General features: G+C 40.6%; 1 pseudogene; it reads left to right on the top strand.

Annotated features, from left to right (window-relative positions):
* Positions 1–206: 206 nt before the first annotated feature.
* LOC112615615 lies at positions 207–2016 on the top strand (annotated as a pseudogene).
* The last annotated feature ends 17185 nt before the right edge of the window (positions 2017–19201 follow it).

Genomic DNA, 19201 nt, shown 5'->3' with positions numbered 1-19201 from the left:
ATTCTCCTGCCTCAACCTCCCGAGTAGCTGGGACTACAGGCATGTGCCATCACGCCCGGCTAATTTTTTCATTTTTTGGTAGAGACGGGGTTTCATCATATTGGCTAGGCTGGTCTCGAACTCCTGACCTCGTGATCCGCCCGCCTCGGCCTCTCAAAGTGCTGGGATTACAGGCGTGAGCCACCAGCCACCGCGCCTGGTCCCGCGTGGGCTTCTCTAATTCCATTGTTTTTTTGAGATTCGCTCGGGCCTGGCCATTCTCGCAGCCCGATATTCGGGTTGGGCAGTCCCGCGGCCTGGGCGTAGGGACTTAACAGTAACAACAGCTGCGGCGACGGGGGCGGTGGCAGCAGCCGCAGTCTCTTCCCAAACACGAGCACCACAGGCGCCCGAAAGCCAGCACAGGCGTTTAGAGAAAATGGCAGACGATACTGATGTTGAAGCAATGCTTGAGGTTCCTTACAAGAAGGCTGAGAACCAGTTGAGCAGGGCCAACGACCATGAAGAACGTAGCAAAAAGAGGAAAAAAAAGCAAGAGCAGAAGTCGTAGTTGTGAACGAAAGAGAAGCAAAAGTAAAGAACGGAAGTGAAGTAGAGATAGAGAAAGGAAAAAGGGCAAAAGCCATGAAAGGAAGCGAAATCGAAGCAGAGAGGAGAGGGAGCCGTTCCGGAAGTCGAGATCGAAGATTTAGAGGCCGCTACAGAAGTCCTTATTCCAGACCAAAGTTTAACAGTGCCATCTGAGGAAAGATTGGGTTGCCTCATAGTATGAAATTAAGCAGACGACGTTTCCGAAGCAAAAGTCCATTCAGAAAAGACAAGAGCCCTGTGAGGGAACCTATTGATAATCTAACTCCTGAGGAAAGAGATGCGAGGATAGTCTTCTGTATGCAGCTTGCGGCAGGAATTTGACCAAAGGATTTGGAAGAGTTTTTCTCTACAGTAGGAAAGGCTGGAGACGTGAGGATGATTTCTGATAGAAATTCAAGACGTTCCAAAGGAATTGCTTACATGGAGTTCGTCGATGTTAGCTCAGTGCCTCTAGCAATAGGATTAACTGGCCAACGAGTTTTAGGAGTGTCAGTCAATAGTACAGGCATCACAGGCAGAAAAAAACAGAGCTGCAGCCATGGCAAACAATGTACTGGGCCTAAGAGGCTTTATGTGGACTCATTACACTTTAACATAACTGAAGATACGCTTCGTGGAATCTGAGCCTTTCGGAAGGATTGAAAGTATCCAGCTGATGATAGACAGTGAAACTGGTCGATCCAAGGGATATGGATTTATTACATTTTCTGATTCAGAATGTGCCAAAAAGGCTTTGTAACAATTTAATGGATTCGAACTAGCAGGAAGGCCAATGAAAGTTGGTCACGTTACTGAACGTGCTGATGCTTCGAGTACTAGTTCATTTTTGGACAGTGACGAACTGGAAAGGACTAGAATTGATTTGGGAACAACTGGTCGTCTTCAGTTAATGGCAAGACTTGCAGAGGATACAGGTTTGCAGATTCCACCAGCTGCACAGCAAGCTCTACAAATGAGTGGCTCTTTGGCATTTGGTGCTGTGGCAGAATTCTCTTTTGTTATAGATTTGCAAACAAGACTTTCCCAGCAGACTGAAGCTTCAGCTTTAGCTGCAGCTGCCTCTGTTCAGCCACTTGCAACACAGTGTTTCCAACTCTCTAACATGTTTAACCCTCAAACAGAAGAAGTTGTATGGGATACAGAGATTAAAGACGATGTGATTGAAGAATGTAATAAACATGGAGGAGTTATTCATATTTATGTGGACAAAAATTCAGCTCAGGGCAATGTGTGTGTGAAGTGCCCATCAATTGCTACAACATTGCTGTCAATGCATTGCATGGTAGGTGGTTTGCTGGTAAAATGATAACAGCAGCATATGTACCTCTTCCAACTTACTACGACCTGTTTCCTGATTCTATGACAGCAACACAACTACTGGTTCCAAGTAGACGATGAAGGAAGATATAGTCCCTTATGTATATAGCTTTTCTTCTTTCTTGAGAATTCATCTTATCTTTTATTTAGATAAAAATAAAGAGGCAAGAATCTATTGTCATTTGTATACAATTCCTGTTACCTTGAAAAAATAACAATGTTAACTGGAATGCAGCGTGCTCATTCTCCCTAAAGAGCAAATCTCACTGTATAAAAAACTGTTCTCTTGTTCTGCCTTTTAAAATGTTCGTGTAGAAAATTAATGAACTATAGGAATAGCTCTAGGAGAACAAATGTGCTTTCTGTAAAAAGGCAGACCAAGGATGTAATGTTTTTAATGTTTCAGAAGCCTAACTTTTTACACAGCAGTTACATTTCACATTTCACTAATGTTGATACTTGGCTAATGGTTGAGCAGGTTTCTGAAATACAGATTTACTGTATGGGAATACAAGACAGCTAAAGGGCTGTTTGGTTAGCATCTCATCTTGCATTCTGATCAATTGGCAAGAAAGGGGGATTTCAAAATTATAATATTTCTTGGTAGTATCTTTTCAATTAATTTATCTGTAAAAGTTTCTTCGTAAATACTATGTGTTCTGATGTGTCTTAAAATTCCAAACAAAATGATCCCTGCATTTCCTGAAGATGTTTAGTGAGAGTCTGGTAAGCAAAGCAGTCTGAGAAAGAAATAGGAAATGCAGAAATAGGTTTTGTCTGGTTGCATATAATCTTTGCTCTTTTTAAGCTCTGTAAGCTCTGAAATATATTTTCGGGTTACTTCAGTGTGTTTGACAAGACAACTTGATATTTCTATCAAACAAATGACTTTCATATTGCAACAATCTTTGTAAGAGCCACTCAAATAAAAGTCTCTTAAAAAGGCAAAAAAAAAAAAAAAAAAAAAAAGAAAAAAGAAAATTACTATAGCGTAAACAAGAATGGGTGAAGGTATGTCATCTTGAGTAAGCCAAAATAATTGTTTTAAGAAACCTTGGCACATTCATTGTAAACCAATCATATCCAACCCATTATGTGGGTATGGAGTGGCTGTGTGCCCAGTCTGTTGAATCAGTCAGTGAATAAATGAATACAAAACATGCAGCTTTCCTACTCCTCTTGAAGAAGGCCTATAATTGTGTGTCTGTCCACCAAAATGGTGGTTCTCAGTGTGGTCCTCAGACCAGCAGCATCTGCATCAACCGGGAGCTTGTTAGAAATGCCAATTCTCAGGCCGCAGCTCAGACCTATGGACTCAAATACTCTGGTCGTGGGGCTCAGCCGTCCCTGTTTTAATAAGCCCTCCAGGGGATTCTGGTGCATGCTTAAGTGTGAGAATACTGCACAAGAAAATGGTTGTTTGTTAGATGCCTCAGTGTTCTTAATTACACTCCAAAGAAAGAATTGTCGTTCTTTCTGAGTATTCTGTTCTTGAACTCTTTCACTGTTTCATGGAAGCATCTCCCCAATGAATTCAGGGAGATGAACCACAACTCAGTGTTTGTTTTTAGTGATTCCAAGAGGTCAAACTGATGCCCATTGTCCTGACAGAGGAATGAAGGCTCAGCTGCTGGGCCTGGCGGGCCTCCTGCTGGTTGAGGAGAATGGAAATTGACCAGGATGTGGAGATCTCAAATGGTTGCAATAACTTCCAAATCTATTTTTCTCTTTCTCTTATTTAGGTTGTGTTGCAAATGAAATCCAATCCATATTTTCCCTAATTTACATTTAAAATGGTTCAAATGTTATGTTGATAGGAGATGAGTGAGTCCCCAAGAGACCTTATGAACCTACTAAAACTTAATCTTCAAAACAGGAAGTTGCACTTTACCCAGTGCAAACAAAGTTTAGCACGAAAAGGCCTGATTTGTATTTAACTTTCTTAGCCCAAAAATTTGGAATATATTTTAATTTTCAAAACACATTCTCTCCCATTCTCCCTACCATCATCAATCACATCTGCTGCCTTTCCTTCTCATATAAACTAAGATGTGAGAGCTCTAACCTTATTTTCATAATCATATTCTTGTCTTTTATGGCTAAGGGATCATGAAACTCTGGAAATACACTAGTTACCTCTAAGATTAATTCAGTTCAACAACCATTTATTGTTGCCTGCACTAGGAAATAGGACTGGCCTGTGGTGAGAAAGGAGATTAAAAAAAAAAAAAAAATTCAGAAATGAGTTGATCTTAGCTGAGAAATGACTATTTGGTGCACTAAATATATGTTTGATCATCATTTGCCCCGATTGCTTGAGCATAAGACATAGCCTCTATATTAGATCTCTGAAATTTTTTTGGAGATTCTGAAGAGGATCTCCGTATTAGAGAACAAGCAATTTAATTAGTGGCTAGAGGAGGAGGAGGAGGAGGAGGAGGAGGAGGAGGAGGAGGAAGAGGAAAGAGAGAGAACTGTGGCAACCTGCCTAGGCCAGGACAGGACACAGTCAAGCTGTCTTGTACCCAACTCCTCTATGTTCCCATGGTACTTTGTACATACTCCCATCTAGTACTCCCCCTCAAGGCAACTAATGATATACACATCTATTTCTCTTAATAGGACCATGAGCCTTTTGAAGGCAGGGGCTGCTTTTTTTTCTCAAGGAAGTTGTGTTGAGTTGCCCCTGCTGCTCAATACAATGTGCATACTTCAACTGCTTCTCTTAGGTTGCTTGCAACTTGAGGCCTCATGGAGGATTACAGAGATATTATCACTTCGGCCTTACACCTAGGAGAAGAGGCTCCCAGCCAGTGTAGGGCAGGGCCTTTTTAATTTTAAAATGCCAGAATTTAGGAATTCTTTTCCTTTATGGGAACCGATGGCCAGTAACTAGGTGTGGAGGCAGAAGAGCCCGGAGGAAATATGGTGAAAATAGGGAAGCCAGAGAGATGAACCTCCCTCACCCCCACCTCCATCCCCACTCCATTCAGTGCCTCATCCCGAGCCAGTGTGTCAGTGTGCAAGTTATTATTGCTGTATAGCAAATCGCCCCAAAATTCTGGTTTTATAAAGGCAGCAATCACTGTATTATCTTTCCAAGCTTTTGCAAGTCAGGAATTTAGGAAGGGCTCTGTTGGGGTGGTTCTGGCATAACATTTCTTGCTGCAGCTGCAGTCAGGTAGTAACTAGAGCTGGAATAGGTGGGGGACTGGAGCAACCAGAACCTGGATGGCCATTTTTCTCACTCTTCATGAAGTCACAGGGCCTCTCCACATAGTCCCTCCATGTGGGACTTCCTAAAAGCATGGAGACTAGACTGTTTACAGGGAGACCCAGTATGGCAAGCATTAGTGTTACAGTAAGCAAGGTGGAAAGTTGAGTGGCCTTTTATGAACTAACCTCAGAAGTCTCACCGTGTGACTTCTGTCATAGTTTATCAGTTGAATAGTGCCACAAAGCACACCCAGTTTCACAGAGAGGGGACATGGCCACCCCTCCATGATAGAAGGAGTGTCAAAACCACGTTGTAGAAGAGTGTGTGAGATGGGAGATACTGTTTCAGACATCTTTGGGGAATATATGATTTGCCATGGCCAGGAAGAGAGCTAACAGCTCTAACATCTTTTTCCTTCCCGCCAAAATGGTTTCCTTAACCCCTTTCTCTCCCCACCAACACACATACACACCCTGCACTTTTTATTCCAGTTATACTTTTGTTTTTGTTTTACACTGAAGGAATCTGGCATAACATTAATGTTAAGAAGCCCTAAGGTTTCTGTCTAAGGAATGTGAATTTAGGTTTCATAAAACTTAAAAATGTCATAGGTTTGACTGTTCACATAGATTCCCAAGTAATTTTCCTAGGAAAGTCTATTTCAAGTCCTGTTGGTGGGGAAAAAGGTAGATGAAAATCAATATCGATGGGTAGCATTGTACAAAAAAATGTGTGCTGTAGGTTATATTACCACAGAGGTAGTTTCCTGTGGAAACTTTTTCCCCCTAAAAAAGGTTTGACCATTCAACGGTGAAACCTGTTCACATACATTCTCAAGTAATTTTCCCTGGAAATACTATTTCAAGTTATACATACCTCCCAAATAAACCTGTGTACCACCAGTCGTTTTCTGGTGGTAAAGCTCAATTTTAAAATATTTTGAGAAACAGGACAAAACTTGGGTGGGGAAATCTAATTTTCTATTATCCAAAGAAAAGTTAATTAATTAGTATTAACATTTGAAAAGACAAGATTAAAGTTTGTACCTTTTTCAAAGGTAATTTGTAGCATGTTCAATAGTAGATGTCATATACTGGCAAAAAAAAAAAAAAAAAAAATCACTAATACATCCATTCACAAATTGTAGATGATTTTCTTTTTCTAGAAATTTTAACTTTTTAAATAAAGAACTGCCAGATTTTTAAGTTTCACTGAAAGTATCTAAAGCAAGCAGCAAGTAGCTATTGAGCTTGGTGAGATAATGACTATTTTCTTTAATTACCTTCCTACCAAATGTTGTGCTATTGAATATATTCTACACATAAATCATTCCAAAGGCAAGACTCAAGCCATCACAGATTTACATTTCACAAAGAAATATAAATTACCCTTGTCTCTATTTTCCACATTGATGATCTGTGTAATGAGCTGAGGAGGTAAGACTCAGGAAACCATCTTCATTAACAGTAAACTAAGAACAATTAATAACATTTTTTAAAAGAAGGAGGAGAAGCCATTACCCGGGACTAGATAATTGAATTGTATAAACTTATTGAAGCTTTACTGTAACTATAAGTATGTTTGCAAGTAATTATCACCCACAGCATAAATAACTTTATAATATTCTACCTGAGTCAGCGTTAGTCAGATTTGCAAAACACAAAGGAAAATAAGCAATTAGTTGATTCCTTATCCAAGAAAAGCATATTACTTAGTTACAAATAATTCCAAAATTCCCAGGGGAATGAGTGGGCAGAGACTGGTCCTGTACAGCCTATGACCCAACTTCAGATGTGGCAAGCAGGTCCCCTGTTGACAGGAAGGCCACCTTCTGATAAATTGCAGCCCAAGCTTCCCTTACGTTTCTGAAAGCCCTTAATAATAACACGGAGTTGTAAAATATGGAAGTCTGAGGGCTGGTATTATAACCTGAGACAGTTTTGGGAATCTTCGTATGGGTAGTACCTGAAGTACACCTCTTGATTATTCCCAGAAGCAAATTTTCAGAAGATCTTCTGCCAAGAGCTTCAGGTCTGTGAGAGAAAAACCTTGGGGGTGGGGGGTAGGGGGGAAGGTAGGGGGTACATAACCGTGCTGTGAAATTCCTGGGCTAAATATTCATTTCAAAACAATAAGGTAGAAATGGAAACACTGAAATAGTCTATAAACTATCTAAATATTGTCACTACATGATTTTTCTTATTAATGCACTCATCTCTCTCCCTGTCAAAACTTCTGGCTGCTTTGTTGAATCCTATCAAATAATTATTGGGGACTCATTTTTCTGGAATGAACAGAGGGCAGGATCAACTTCTCTGAAGCTGAAGTTTAGAGGAATGTCTGTATTTGAAATCTCACTTGTATAACACCCAGCCATCTTATTGCCCATGATTCTTGTGGACAAGAAACCAACCAAGGCATGTGTTTGAATGATTATGGTCTCTAACCTGAGCCCGAGACTGGTAAATTGCCAGGTGCTGACTCCTCACCGAAAGCATTTCTGCCTGGCTCAGTCTTAATTGTCACAGCTGTTTCTCTGAGTACGTATGGGATGTGGTGCCCTAGTTCTTCCTAGGAATGTGCTTCTTGAATGAAGGAAACATGTTATCTGCTTCTTATCTGATTATATGTTTATAAATGCATACCTACTTCTAACCTTGTCCACAGGCCAATTTTGGGTCAGCTGAAGGCACTCATTTGTTGTCTTAACTTTAGAAACTCTGTCCCAATAATTTAAGAAAGCCTAATCGGTAAAAGCCATCAAATTTCTAGGGAGAATTTTTTTTTTTAATACACAAGGTGTTATTAAGCAGAGTAACTTGATTTGTACTTTTTTCCTTTCATTTTCCATAGGCTACAGACTGAATGTTTGAGGTCCCCTGACCCCCGGTTCATATGTTGAAGCTCTAATTTCCCAGATGATGGTATTAGGAGGCGGGGGCCTTTTGGAGGTGATTAAGTCATGAAGGGAAAGCCCTCATAAATGGAATTAATGCCCTTATAAAAGACACTCCCCCCAAGAGCACGCATCATCTTTCTACCAGGTGAGGATATAATGAGAAGATGGTTGTCTGCAACCAGAAGAGGGCTTGCACCAGGAACAAAATCAGCCAGCACTTCATCTTGAACTTCCCAGCCTAAAGAACTGTGAGGAATACATGTCTACTGTCTAAGCCACCCAGTCTATGGTACATTGTTACAACAGCCCAAACAGACTAAGACATCATCTAAAAATGTCCATTCGCAACTGAAAGTGAACTATATTAATTATTTGTATATTACAAATAATATACAAAACATACCCACCATTTTATTTCTCCTTAAGTTCTATGTATAACAATCCTCTGGGAAACTGAATACTTTTCTTCCTTCATTGCCAGTAAAGATACCCTGTGATCTCGAGAGTTCTGCTATCAGTGGAGAGTAATCATTAAACAGAAAGCACCCCATGCGTAGTAAAAGACTCTGCACATAGTTTTAGTTATGCCACCCCGGATTGCTTATTTGCTGAAGAATCCCAATTCTTGGCCTGGCTAACTTAGGTTAAAGAGCCAGACCATCAATATCATATACAAAAAGCAGGAATATTTTTTATTTAAGTGTTAATTTTCATTTAAAATGTTATATCTTTTAAAGCAATACATATGTACATTAGTCATCTATTGTTAACTTTCAAATTCTACAATAGCATTGGCATTTGTGCCTATTTTTCAAATTAAAAAAAACTCTTTTCCTACTTGCTTTAAGGCCTACTCACAAGGTATTAAAGGATATGAGAAGCTGAAGGTCTGTGATCCAGCCACCCCACAGGCTGACACCTTGGTGGTACTTTCTAAGTAACATTTGGATATGCTCTTCTTTAAAAATTGGATTCAGGGGAAAATTAGATTTAGGACTTTGTGGTTGGCATAGGGGTAAGTGTTGAGAAATGTTCTCTTGGCTTGCATGAAGGAAAGAATATGGCCATCCGGAATCTTTTTTAAAAAAACAAACAAGCCTTTAATCTTCTTGTTATACTCAATTTCCTTTTGCATGGAGAGTGTGGCACTGGGGCTGCCTATTTGAAAGAACTGTAAGGAAACAATGAAGAAGAATGGCAAAGGGAGTGGCTCCCAGGGTCCTCTATTCATTCCTATTCTTTATGCAATGCATACAAAGACCTATAAAAAGCATCTGCAGAAGATCAGTTAGGCAGAGGAAATTGGGATCTGGGTATTTATGCCTCTGGCTCCCTTCTTGCTGTTTTGCCTCAGGCTAGAGACATCCCTCAACCACCTTTTCCAGGTGGCAGGCTCTATGACAACTCAAAGACTCATCAGCTCCTTCCCTATTCCAGCAACCATTCCCTCCTCTCAAGCCGTCAAGCCTGAGTGGTAACAAGTTGGTTGCTACAAGTTACAGATACCTGCACTGTCCTTTGTGTTTCTCCTATGCTAACTTTTGTCAATAAATCCTCCTTTAATTATCCTTTTATTGAGCGTGTCAACTGTTTTTTGCTAGAACCCTGACCGATGCATCCATAGGATAGAATGTCTGCACTTTTCAGGGCCTCTGTAGAACATCTAGGAGGAAGTGCATGCAGTAAAAGGTAGGTGGCAACCACTCACAACATCAGCATGGAGTTTTGGGGCTGAGTTCCAGACTGGGGGATGCTGGTGGGGTGCGACAGGGAGAGACAGTCAAATTTTTGCAATTTGTAACGTGCCACCACCATGGTGCACTTATTGCCTATTCCACAGGCAGGTGGAGAGAAGCTGCTGGACATGGAGCCAAGAAAACGGAACTCAGTCTCCCACTTCAAGTCCCTTTCAGAGAACTACAGCCTGAGTTTGTAAGGCCCTTCATTGTCACAGTTCCTTGTGAAGGGTACCTTAAGCCATCTTTATGAGTAAGAAGTGAGTGTCCTTTGGATTGTTTTCCCAAAATCTTTTAAACTCTGTAGGAAAATGTCAAGCAATAAAAAGTTATACGATGATACGTTTATGGTAAAGAGATGGTGTTTAAAAACAGTTAGGAATTTTGCCCATGTACTTACTTAAATAAAGAAACATCAAATTACCTAATAGTAATACATGTTTTCTTAATGACATTGCATTAAGAATTGCAAAAGATCATCTGTGTCAACCTGCCACCTACAAGGAAAACCACGTTTATTCCATTGAACCCTGCCTACTCTAGAAGTTCTTTAGGGAAATGGTGATAAAACAGCCTTCAACTTACCCTTGAAGTCTGCATTAAAACAGATATAAAGAGTTAACAGTTATTTTTGCAACTGAAGCTATAAAAGGGGTGACTATGGGATAGACCAGATCAACATCCAATCTCTAATAGAATGTTTTTCTTCCTGTCTCGCCCATCCAGCATTGGAATTCAGGAACTAGACACCTGCCTTATGTTTAATGTATATATATAGTGTCTAGGCTGATGAGAAAATGTCCTGGGAAGAATTTCTAAAACTAGTATATAATCATTTTGGTTCCTCAGCTTGATCTATCCATAGATCATCTTGGCTAGATTTTATTACACTGTATATCTAATGTTTAGACAGATATAGAACATTATTACTTGATTGGAAAAGCATTTTCTAAGCAAAGTAAGGATTTTTGCTGTATCATGACATGGAGATATAGAAATGTGGGGCCAGGCCCTGACTCTGCCATCTAACACGTGTACCTCAGGGGTTTGTCACTTCGCTGCCAGGGCTTTGGTACACTCATGAAGGGATAGAGGTAAATGATAAATAATGTCTTTTTCAGCTAGAATGAAAACCCTATTATCTGAACATGGGAAGATGGAAGGTCCTAGGTGTATAAATCAGGATTCTGCTGAAATAATTCTCCATAATAACTTCAAAACTTGGTGGTTTATAACAATGAACATTTATTTCTACCTCAAGGATCTGAAGATCAGCTGTAACTCAGTTGGGCTCAGCTGACCTCAGCTCCAAACTTCAACTTGGGTTCAGATTTGCTCCATATTTCTTTTCAATCTGGTGCCAGAAACTACCCAAGCATGTTATTCTCATGGCTGATGGCAGAAATACAAAAGAAAGGAGTGAGAGGAAATACACAACGTCTCTTAAGGCTTCAGCTGGGAACTGACACCCTTTCACTTCTATCTACATTTCCTTGGCTGAACCAAGTCACATGACCACGGCCAAAGTCAATGGATCAGGGTATATAATCTGCTTACTCTCTTGAGAAGTACTGCAAAGTCAGATGGCAAAGGATGTGGTAGTATAATTCTATTGCAAGAAAAGAATTAAGAATTAGGAACATAAATCCAATCTGCTATCCCATTGGCCATTGAGCATAGCCTATAATCTCTAAACTCTCCAGCTCTGATTGGTATGTTCCCCTCCTGTCTCCATATAGGGCAGTAAATCCATACATCATCACTGAACTTTACCAGCAAAGCAGAGCTACAGCTCTTTGAGAAGGGGCTGCTGGTTGTCTGAGAGGAAGCACCCTGCTGTTGGCCAGTCACTTCAAGACAGCACAGAGTTCGCATCAGTGGTCTGAATCAGATGGGCATTTGTTGAGGACCCTCATTCATCAACATTCAGGACAGCAGAGAACTGTCTTGAGACATTCTATTCACCCTGATGAAGCCCCAAATAATTCCATAACAGTCTTTAAGTTCCCCAGTAAAACAGATTTCTTAGCTCTTCTCAAAAGTTCTTATACAAGAGATTCAATAGAAAACTGTGGAAGTTTCCTCAGTGACAGCCCCAGAAGGCCTGGCAGGGTGGTGGACTGCCAGAAATGCAAATTACCAGACTTGCGTCAACAGAAATCAGGAATTTCATCTCTCATTCAAGATCTATTGAGTCCTCTTGAAATCTGATCTTTATTCTGACTTGCTTGTAGATTTGCATCCAAGTCTGAGTCAGGAAAATCACCAAGCTACCCTTCTCAGAGATACTCAGACCCCTGTGGGGTATTCTCTTCCTTGTTCTCATTTTGACTCTTAGAATTATGGGTTGTAATGGAAATATTGGCATAATCTGAACTTTAGCTGTGGACTGTACAAGGAGAACTCATGGCTGTAATTTTAATTCTTTTACGTATAATCTGCCAACACATACACCCCCATAATGTAAACTTACTTGGTTTAGGTTTATAAATTGGGTGTTTTTGACAAAATCTAAGACCCTCAGGGAAATCACTATGCCATTAACAAGTCAGTTTATCTAAGGAGCCATTAGTGAAAGAAAGAATGGGAGAGAAGAAGCTGAACTTGTATCTTTCTTCCACGTCTTAACCCAAGAAATACACCTCCTTCAGATGGTGAGACCTCCCTTCTGTGGACAGTCATTCACCAAATCTGCAAGAAAACATCATGAGCTGTTTCCAGGCTGAATTATAGCTATGACTTCACACAGCTGCCTCACTTTCAGACAAGACAGTTTCAGTCAGATGATCTTGCTGGCCAGAAAAGGGGAGAAAGTCTCCTATCAACAAGCTACTGGCCATTGGCCAAACTGGTCGTCTCTCAATAGTGACGCAGGTTTAGAGCTACTCCTGGAAAAGCAGCTGTCTTCAAAGGATATGAAATGAGCTCATGCATGAAATAAGACTTGAGCAGAGATGTGATTCTGTTTATGTAATTGCTTTAATTACTACCCTCTCTGTAAGCCATTCCAGTATATTTTGCTTATGGAAATTAATACTTTTAATGTTATGAGATAAAATCAGTAAAAAACAACTTTCCCTTTCAAGAGGAAATGGAGATTTAAAAAGGGAAATATGCAATCAAAGTCAATATTCGCTCCAAAGATTAATTTTAACATTCTATGATACTAACAATGGGTATTGTGGGTGACCATCATACTCACTTCTACTAGAACTGTCTTGGAAGAAACTTTCCCATTGATTAGTCAGTTCCTTTTCGAGATTTAATCATTCACATTTTAGAATCCTTAACTATGTAAAATCTTACTATTTTAAATTTTATATGGATGTATTGGAATAATATTCTTCATAGGCAGATGACAGTAGAAATAAATGCTTCTTTCCTTGATCATACCATACCTGTGATCTTGTGTTAATTATCTACTCTTATGTCATACTAGTGACCTTGTGTTGATTATCTACTATTGTGAAACAAAACCCCCAAAAGTTAGTGTCTTAGAGCAACATTTATTATGTCATACTTTCTGTGGGTCAGAAATCTGGGTGTGGTTTAGCTGGATCTTCTGACTCAGGATGTCTCACAAGGCTGCATTCAAGGTGTGGGCCAGGGCTGCCGTTTCATCTGAAGGCTCTACTAAAGAAAGTCTGCTTCCAAGCTCACTCACATGGTTGTTGACAGAATTCGGGTTCTCACAGATTATTGGATTGAGGGGCTGCAGTAATCACTGGCCATTAATGAGAGGCTTCTCTCAGTTTCTTGCCAAATGGGCCTCTCCAGAAGGCAACTTACAACCTGGCAGCTGGCTTCCCCAAGAGCAAGGTCTCTGACAGAAAGGAAGTGTATAAGAGATCACAAGTAAAAAGGAAGTCAGATTTTTTGTAACCTGATCTCAGAAGTGATATTCCATTACCTTTGTTGTATCCTGAGAAGGAAGTCACTAAGTCCAGCCCCACTCAAGGATGTAAATATAAGAAGATAGAGATCATTTTGCGGCAGTTTAGAGGTTGGCTGACATAGCTCTTTTAGTCATTTAATAAAATATACTTTGAGATAAAGAAAAAAATTATTTATACAAACATACTAGAACTTACAACATAAATATATGGTGTTCCTATTGAGCTAAGCAATTTATAAGGCTCTAACTATTCTAATAATGTCACCTCTACTCAAACTACTTTTCAAATTAATTTTTAAAATTATTTTTCAGAGTTGCCTTAAGTGCCTATGTCACATTCTTTCCATTTGAATAATGAAAAGAGTTAAAAGTCATTCAAAAAAATAAGGTTAGTTATCAAGATCGGTAACGCTGTTTTTAGTCTTGGTTTTTGTAAGCATGAAATAAAAAGACTGATTTCCTTATGCAGCTCATAAATTGGCTTCAAAGGTAATGCCTAAAAAGGATTATTTTGATTTAACCTTCATTTGGATGCTTAAAACCTGATACTTATCTGAAGATTTTCAATCTGCTTCCTTCATAGCTATGGTTTTTGTGTTTACACTTTTTCCTCCATATCTGATATTCCAGGGCAAATAGAAAGTATAGATCATGTTGGGACATGTTGAGACAGAAGGGGACACTGAGGAAAGAACCAGGGTCCCCCAAGTGGGCTCCGGAGTACACTTTCTCTCACAAGCAGACAGAACACCTTTAGAGCAGCATGCACTTGGATTATCTACTGTACATCTAAGACCCCACTAAGGTTTGCAGTTGGAGTCAGTATGAAACTGACATGCCACATCCACACCCAGGAAACTCCTCAGAGCTGAGAGAAATCTGAGGAAAACCCACAACCACTAATCTTAACCTGGTTGGGAGGAGAAGAGACACTGCATCACAAATAGGGGGATTGTTTTCTGGGGATCCATCCACTCGCAATCCTCAGGATTATAAACTGTTCATGAGATTCCTACTTGTTAAATAAATGCCTTCAATTTTGTCAAACTTAGCATAAGTGATTTCCATTAATCTCCATTTTCCTGGGCCCAAGGCAAGAGGTGAAAGGCTAGGCACTAGTTCTGTGCTGAACCCTGAGTCTGTGCAAAATGACCTCAAACTCTATTTTTCCATTTCCTCAGGCCACCCCTCCCCACTCCCACCCCTCTTTCCCTTTCCTCATACCTAAAGAGCAAGCCTAGAACCCTGATACTGTCAGAGGCATTTGAACCACAGCAACTCCATGTTGAGTAGGGGGCTGGGTAAAATAAGGCTGAAACCTACTAGGCTGCATTCCCAGACAGTCAGGCATTCTAAGTCACAGGATGAGATAGGAGGTCAGCACAAGATACAGGTCATAAAGACCTTGCTGATAAAACAGATTGCAGTAAAGAAGCCAGGTAAAACCCACCAAAACCAAGACAGTCATGAGAGTGACCTCTGGTCATCCTCACTGCTACATTCCCACCAGTGCCATGACAATATACAAATGCCATAGCAACGTCAAGAAGTTACCCTATGTTGTCTAGAAAGAGGAGGCATGAATAATTCACCCTTTATTTAGCACATCATCAAGAAATAACCATAAAAATGGGCAACCAGCAGCCCTTAGGGTTGCTCTGTCTATGGAGTAGCCATTCTTTTATTCCTTTATTTTTTTTTTGTTTGTTTTAAATGTTTTATTTCCACAGGTTATTGGGGAACAGGCGGTGTTTGGTTACATGAGTAGATTCTTTAGTGGTGATTTGTGAGATTGTGGTGCACCCATCACCCGAGCTATACACTCCACCCAATTTGTAGTCTTTTATGCCGCACCCCCTTCCCACCCTTTCCCCCTGAGTCCCCAAAGTTCATTGTGTCATTCTATGCCTTTGTATCCTTATAGCTTAGCTCCCACTTATGAGTGAGAACATACAATGTTTGGTTTTCCATTTCTGAGTTACTTCACTTAGAATAGTAGTCTCCAGTCTCATCCAGGTCCCTGCAAATGCCATTAATTCATTGTTTTTATGGCTGGGTAGTATTCCATCATTTATGTATACCACAATTTCTTTATCCAGTTGTCAATTGATGGGCATGCAGGTTGGTTCCACATTTTTGCAATTGCGAATTGTGCTGCTGTAAACATGTGTGTGCAAGTATCTTTCTTGTATAATGACTTCTTTTCCTCTGGGTAGATACCCAGTAGTGGGATTGCTGGATCAAAATGGTAGTTCTACTTTTAGTTCTTTAAGGAATCTCCACACTGTTTTCCATAGTGGCTGTACTAGTTTACATTCCCACCAGCAGTGTAGAAGTGTTCCCTGTTCACTGCATCCACGTCAACATCTATTATTTTTTTGATTTTTTTTATTATTGCCATTCTTGCAGGAGTAAGGTGGTACTGTATTGTGGTTTTGATTTGCATTTCCCTGATCATTAGTGATGTTGGGCATTTTTTCATATGTTTGTTGGCCATTTGTGTATCTTCTTTTGAGACTGTCTATTCATGTCCTTTGCCTACTTTTTGATGGGATTATTTGTTTTTTTCTTGTTAATTTGTTTGAGTTCATTATAGATTCTGGAGATTAGTCCTTGGTCAGATATACAGATTGTGAAGATTTTCTCTCACTCTGTGGGTCGTCTGCTTACTCTGCTGACTGTTCCTTTTGCCATGCAAAAGCACTTTAGTTTGATTAAGTCCCAGCTATTTATCTTTGTTTTATTTCATTTGCTTTTGGGTTCTTGATCATAAAATCCTTACCTAAGCCGATATCTAGAAGGGTTTTTCCAATGTTATCTTCTAGGATTTTTATAGTTTCAGGTCTTAGATTTAAGTCCTTGATCCCTCTTGAGTTGATATTTTTTATAAGGTGAGAGATGAGGATCCAGTTTCATTCTCCTACATGTGGCTTGCCAATTATCCCAGCACCATTTGTTGATTAGGGTGTCCTTTCCCCATTTTATGTTTTTGTTTATTTTATCGAAAATCAGTTGGCTGTAAGTATTTAGTTTTATTTCTGGGTTCACTATTCTGTTCCATTGGTCTACATGCCTATTTTTATACCAGTAACATGCTGTTCTGGTGACTATGGCCTTATGGTATAGCTTGAAATCAGACACTTTACTCTATGGACGTGCCCTAAATTCTTTCTTGGGTGAGATCCAAGAACCCTCTCTTGGGGTCTGGATCCAGACCCCTTTCAGGTAACAATACCTTTCTGGTAATAACTCTCCTGGATAGAGAACTGCGTTATTACTCCATGCCCACACGCAGCAACAAACTTCTGAGCATAACATGGATTTGCCTTCATAAAACTAAGGTAACAGGATGATCTTAGTAAGTTTTGATATCTGGATTCCTTTCTGTGCCATTTCACTTTGGTGATGACCCCTCCTGTTCTTCAGAGACCAGATTCTTTTACTGTTTGGTGGTGGATTGGCACACTGGTGGTCCCTGAATTTCCCTATATTTATGCCTTCATGTAGTTCCCTCCCAAAATGATTCTGAGTTTGACCAGGCACTATGTGACCTGCTTTGGCCAACAGGACATTAGCAAGCAGAGACCTAGTAAATGCTTGCACACTGGGGGACATGTCCTCTTAGAGAACTCATTGGAAGTCTCTTGCCACGGTATAAGGAAGTTTAGGTCAGCTACTGAGTGTGGAGAGGCCACAGGCAGAGAAATCCTAGAGGGTGAGAGGCCACCTTGGATGTTTCTCACCCAAGCAAGCTCCCAGATGAGTTCAGCTACATGTGTGACCTCAGCTATATGATATGGAGCATAAGGTGGCCTGAGTTGAGCCTCATGAACCCGGATAATCATTAGAAATGATAAATTGTTGCTTTACACCAAGTTTTAGAGTGACTTGTTATGCGGCAGAAGAGAAGTCAAACACTTCCTTCTCTTCCCCAGCAGCAAAGCAAGAAAGTGGAAAACAATCATCTTTACATTTGAAAATTGATTGCTTGGTTTTAAGCATCTGAAGGCCTGAAGTATGTTGCTTCATCTGCATTTCAAATTGTGGATTGGAAGATGAGGTTATTTGGAGAAGCATGTCTTCTTATATAGGTATAATGAAAGGAGGGCTTAGTTTTCTACAACTTCTAGGATTCCACTCTGGTAAGCAGCCAGGAAGAGAGGATCCCTTACTCCTTAATTCATCTCTTTCTCCTTTACCTTTTCTACTGACCAGGATCCAGCCTTTATTTCCCTTAATACCTACTCAGTTGATTCATCCATTTCATGTTTTCTATTGTGTTAAAAGATGTTCTGCTGACTATTTTCTCAGTTTGCTCTTCCGGCTCTGTGTTTCTCCTTTCTCATTCCTTCTCTGTGCCCTGGGTTGACCTCTGTGGTAATGCGGCACCTGAGCTCACCAGAACTCTGGTTTCTGATTGAGTTGGGCCAAGGGGCAGCACTCACAGGAAATCGAGGGCTAGAGGAGAGTAGTCAGGAAATGCATCCCAGCCCCACCCTGCCTTCCTACAAGTCACAGTCTCCTTTATGGACAGGTAATCCCTCTCTCACAGCAAGAGCTCTCTCTGGGTTCCAGTAATGGTGGCTTCTCCCTGCCCCTTTAAACCTTGGGTGGTAATGGATTCCTACTTTTGTTAGTCCCTGGCGTGCATCACCAACCTTGGTGGTTCCATTAACCCTGTCCACAATTCTGTAAAAGGATTTTTTTCTCATCTATCACCCCTTGAGTGTGCCATCTGTAACAGTGGTCACATCTGTTTCCTCAAGGATCTTGATTGATAAAAATGCTCACTAACTAACTATACTTATTGTAAAGACATTTTCAATTTCTTACTAGAGATGTGCATAACTGTTAATATCTTCTTACCTACATAAAGCCAAGAGCCCCGTTGCTGAGTTGGTATCATTCCAGTGAACAGCAGAGGAGGGCTGGGTGCCGTGGCTCACACCTATAATCCTAGTACTATTGGGAGGTCAAGGTAGGCAGATCACTTGAGCCCAGGAGTTTGAGACCAGCCTGGACAACATAGTGAGACCGTGTCTCTAAAATAAAATTTTTGTTTAAATTTTTTAACAGTGTAGTGGCACATGCCCATGGTCCTGGCTACTCAGGAGGCTGAGGTGGGAGGATCACTTGAGTCCTGGAGGTCGAGGCTGCAGTAAGCTGTGATCATGCCACCACACTCCAGCCTAGGCAACAGACAAGACCCTTTCATCTTCCCTCCCCCCAACCCATAGAAGCAGAGGAGCACAGTGAGGTAGAAGTTACAACATGACCACTTCTTTGTGTTTCAAGGAGTGAGGAGGACATGTCTCTATCTCTGAGATAGAGTCCCCAGGACTGGGAAGAGGAGTGGGATTTATAGTTCTGTGAGAGAGGTGGATGACCGAACCTCATCTGGCTGGCTGGGGGAGTGTGCTCTTCCAATAGGTCACAGTAGCCTAGGGCCAGCAAGATTTCACTGGAACACAGCCAACAACAGCTGGCAGACAGAGGGGACCAGGGCCCCTTGGAAGCTTTGAGGAGTCCAGGAGGGATGGCAGCTA

The sequence above is a fragment of the Theropithecus gelada genome, chromosome X (genome assembly GCF_003255815.1).
Source record: "Theropithecus gelada isolate Dixy chromosome X, Tgel_1.0, whole genome shotgun sequence".
Classification (NCBI taxonomy): Eukaryota; Metazoa; Chordata; class Mammalia; order Primates; family Cercopithecidae; genus Theropithecus; species Theropithecus gelada.
Note: the sequence above shows the minus strand (reverse complement) of the source record. Positions and strands in the feature narration are given on the sequence as shown.